The 4,432-nt window shown below is 39.3% G+C and overlaps 4 non-coding genes across 4 annotated transcripts; 2 read left to right on the top strand and 2 right to left on the bottom strand.

Annotated features, from left to right (window-relative positions):
- Nucleotides 1–1,317: 1,317 nt before the first annotated feature.
- TRNAS-AGA (transfer RNA serine (anticodon AGA)) lies at nt 1,318–1,399 on the top strand. The gene has a single exon. It is a non-coding gene; the product is annotated as a tRNA-Ser (tRNA).
- A 359-nt stretch (nt 1,400–1,758) lies between these two features.
- Nucleotides 1,759–1,831, top strand: TRNAR-ACG (transfer RNA arginine (anticodon ACG)). The gene has a single exon. It is a non-coding gene; the product is annotated as a tRNA-Arg (tRNA).
- Nucleotides 1,832–3,155: 1,324 nt separating this feature from the next.
- TRNAM-CAU (transfer RNA methionine (anticodon CAU)) lies at nt 3,156–3,227 on the bottom strand. The gene has a single exon. It is a non-coding gene; the product is annotated as a tRNA-Met (tRNA).
- Nucleotides 3,228–4,079: 852 nt separating this feature from the next.
- TRNAW-CCA (transfer RNA tryptophan (anticodon CCA)) lies at nt 4,080–4,151 on the bottom strand. The gene has a single exon. It is a non-coding gene; the product is annotated as a tRNA-Trp (tRNA).
- Between the last annotated feature and the right edge of the window lie 281 nt (nt 4,152–4,432).

Raw genomic sequence — 4,432 nt, 5'->3', positions numbered from 1 at the left:
CAAGGGGATTCCACAATAAAATTTTGAATGAATAAAGAAATGAATGAATTAACCAGGGAAGGGGTAGGCACTGGAGAGCAAAAGGCATCTCAGGAGTTGTTGCAGTTAACAATTGCTCACTTCGCTGGGGGATGTGGTCCATCCGGGTTCGATTCCCAACATATCAGTTTATGCCTCGTGCACCTTCTGAGCGCAGAGCAAGGAGGGACCCCTGAGCACCACCTGGCATGACCCCCAGATAAGAAACTAAACAAAACGAAGACAATTGCAACAAATATGAACTATCAGATCTTATATTGTATGCCTGAAAGCATATTCAGTAACAATAAGTCTCACAATGAGAGACGTTACTGATGCCCGCTCGAACAAATCGATGAGCCTGAAAGCAAGACATTAAATGTTGATTGTATTTCAATTAAAACATCACTTTTGATTTTTTAAAGAAGTAATGAAGATAGTCCCCAGTTCCTGGAACACAGAACTCTGAGCTGGAGATAGCTGTCAGCTCATAAGCACATAAGCAGTAGTGTAACCATCATGCTCCAGCCTTCTCCTGTCATAGAATAAAGCCATCAATGAAGCCGCAATCTCTTCCTTGCTGATTAATATTAGGAACACCCCTCCCCCATCCACCACACACACACTTGCAAATGAGATTGAGTTTAAGGGTGGTGAAGCTTCAGAAACGTGGAAACCTTGGGGTCCAATTCTTGCATTGAAGGCAGTTTTTGAAAACGTGCATTTTGAAACTATTACTCCCAAAGTATCAAATTCAGTTGTCTTTGCCCTTGGAGAGAAGCTCCTAGGCAATGAAGTAGATTTGCTTCTCAGAAGTGTTTGTACTTTCCTATTTCGTTGAAAATAGTATTTAAGTTTCTTGGAAATATTTTAAGTTTTTAGAAGAGATATGAGATGAGATTCTTTATGGAACCCTCATTTATGCAATTTAAGATGACCTTTACAGTGCCAGCTGACCTTCGTTGAGTCCTTTCTGCATTTCAGTCTCTGGATTAGGAATCTGAAGACATTGTTTATCCCTAAAGAACATCTTTGCCAGATTATTTGTTGAGGGTACATTTCTTACCGGAGCAGAAAATTAGAGAATTTTTAAGTTATTACAGCACATTATTGATTGCTTCTGGAAGCAACATCCTTTGCTTACCAAATGCCTAAAAGTGCAGTTTGCAGATTCCTTTTCGGTTTCACTAATGGAATGCAGGATGCTTTATTTTGCTTTCTGTTAAGAAATCCTAAAATAATGCGAAATATATAGAATATGGTGACATGAAAGATATTGTAAGAGAGATTATAGAGGTTGTAGTCGTGGCCGAGTGGTTAAGGCGATGGACTAGAAATCCATTGGGGTCTCCCCGCGCAGGTTCGAATCCTGCCGACTACGGAAAGGCTGTTTTTACTTACACATTCATATTTTGCAGATTATTGGGCAATCGAATTAATTTTTCAATTGCAAGTCACTTTTTATTTCTTAATAATAACTATACGTTTTACAAATTACATATAAACAAAGTTTTCACTGACGATGAATGAATAATTAATAGTACTGCATAACTAACCCAAGACAAACAGTTGTAACTTTATTTTACTTCAATTCTCAGGTTTCCGCTGGGGGGATTTGAAAAGTTAGCGGAGGAAGAAAAAAGAAAACAGAAGAAACATTTCACTTATTCATCCTAAGAGCAACTTAGTAACTTCTCCACTTCCTTTTCTTGGAGGTGTAACCTTTTATAGCACGTGGGAGGGCCAGTGGCGCAATGGATAACGCGTCTGACTACGGATCAGAAGATTCCAGGTTCGACTCCTGGCTGGCTCGATAGTTTTGAAAAAATATCCAATCTTTTCACAAACATGAATGTTTCTACTTTTATTGATGAAATCGAACTTTATCTTTAATTCTTTTACATGGAATAGTCAAATGTTTTATAGTAAAAGGCTCTAGTTAGGTTCCCTAAGTTTTTTTCCAAACCGACCAATTTATTTCAAATACAAGAATTAAGATTGGGAGCTTCATAAAGGTAAGATTTCTAAGAAGCATTTTTCTCTTTATTGTTTTTTCAGATTTTTTTTTTTTTTACGAGCAGTTATATGTTCACAGCAAAACTGGGAGGAACGAACACATGCTTCTACGCGTGCATGTTCTTAACCATTAGCAACATCCTTCACCCTAGTGGTGCGTAGATTTGCTATAAATGATGAGCCTACACTGGCACACCATACTCACCCAGTATTCATAATTTTCATTGCAGTTCACTTTTGATGTTAAACATTCTATGAATTTGGACAAACATTTACTTACATGTAGTATCATGCACAGTATTTTCACCATTCCTCAAATGCCCTGCTTTTTCTCTCTTCTTTTTATCTCTCCAATCATCTTTATTCACTGATCATTATGTTATGCTTTTTCCATGTTATACAGCTGAAACGACACAAAAATGGAGATTTGCCTTAGTAATAGATATCCTAGACTCCTCGGTGCCTGTCGTCAATTTACAGATCATTTCTGAAAGCTATACGAGTTAACTATTCCATTGTCTGGATTGCCCAAAGTTTACCCATTTACCACTCCAAGGACGTCTTGACTGTTTCCAAGTATTGGCAACTGTGAATAAGCCTGCTATCAACATGTTTGTGCAGGTTTTGTGTGAACATAAATTCCATGACCTTAGGGTAAATATCAAGTAGTGCGATTGCTGGTAGTAAGAGTATGTTTAGTTTAGTAAGAAATTGTTGGACTGTCTTCCATAGAGGCTATAGAATGTTGCTTTCCCACTTGACTCAATGAGAGTTCCTGTTGCTCCACATTCCAGCCAGCATTTGATGTGGTCATTGCCCTTGATTTCAGAGACAAATAGATGAGATGTAAGCACATGTTGTTGTTTTAATGTGAATTTATCTCATGATTTATGATGTGTAGCGTCTACATAAACTTGTTAAAAACTGGACCAAGTATTTAATTGACATTTTATAAAGATTTATAAAAGACATGAAGCAAATTTGATTCGAATTTTATTTCTATCCTTTTTCCATTAAACCATTTTAGAAGATTTATAACAAAATGGAATATTTGCCACCTGTGTGTATGGTAAACATCTATCAGGGTTTTTTTCCTAGGAGCTATCTCAAAAAGCAAAGCTTAGCAGAGGATGGTTTCGATCCATCGACCTCTGGGTTATGGGCCCAGCACGCTTCCGCTGCGCCACTCTGCTGCACAGACGTTGTGTTCTCCTAATCCTTTAATATACATTCTCTTTCTGATTTGTCCAATTTTCCAACTTTTGGTATTTTCCCTTCTAATTTTCCCTGGAAAAATCTGTCTCTTTGTAAAATGATTGCCACGGCTTACACAACTAAGAAAAATGATTAATGAAAGGTGCAAGATTCCTTCTCAGTTCACTTCTCCAATGCTCAGATGCTACTGTTTGTCCGTAAGCGTGTACATGACATCTAAAACAAAGGGCCAGGTGCTATTTCAAACGTTAGATGTTAAAGTAAGCCCTGAGCACCGTCAAGTGTGGCTTTTCCCTGCACCCCAAAATAAAGTCATTGCAAAATGTTATTATAGACTCTTTATCCGTACTTAATGTGTTGTTGGTCATAGTCTGTTGTGGGGTGGGGGAGGAGGGTGGCTCTCGAAGAGGGGGCGGGGGCGGAGGCCGCATATCCCTGCACTTTTTTGCAGAGGGGGCGTGTGGATGACAAATTCCATCCTGGTGCTCAGAAATGAGCGCAGAGAGAAGGCCGGGAGGATTGAGTATGCGGAGATGAAGCGTGAAATTCCAAATATTTGCAATTACAGAGCAAAAACTATTTCTGTGGGGCGTAGAAATGGGTCCCTAATGCGTTATGAATTTCTGTATATCAATATATGCAAAAATTTCAGTTGAATAGAACAGTGCAACCTTCAGGTTGCAGCATTAAAGCCCCACACGAGCGTGGATAGCTGTAAATTTGCATTAATTAAAGATCGGAGGAAGTACAGGAGTTTGTATGAGTGTAAATTTGCTCTGTGTTAAAGGTCGGAGGAGGCGACCTTTGTCCTTCCACAAACATAAAACACATGACCCCGACGTGATTTGAACACGCAACCTTCTGATCTGGAGTCAGACGCGCTACCGTTGCGCCACGAGGTCTCTCCGCTGGGCAGTCTTTCTTCATCCATAAACCAGATCTATGAGGTCAATTTCCTGCGCAGGGCGAAATCCTCGAATCTGGATGTAAAATCACTTCTGGCTGCTCCTTTTGGTCCCAAACGCTATTGGGACTATCCAGTGACTACCTGATCTTCTCTACCAGCTCTGTGCTTCTTTCCCACTCTTTCTGCACCATTTCATTCCTTTTCTTGCCGAGTTATCGCTCTACAAGTATCTTACATGGAAATAGACATTTCTGTGTTTTAAAATAGGGGCTTTTT

Source organism: Sorex araneus, chromosome 2 (genome assembly GCF_027595985.1).
Source record: "Sorex araneus isolate mSorAra2 chromosome 2, mSorAra2.pri, whole genome shotgun sequence".
Taxonomy (NCBI): domain Eukaryota; kingdom Metazoa; phylum Chordata; class Mammalia; order Eulipotyphla; family Soricidae; genus Sorex; species Sorex araneus.
The sequence above is the reverse complement of the archived record's forward strand: the minus strand, read 5'-3'. Positions and strand labels throughout refer to the sequence as shown.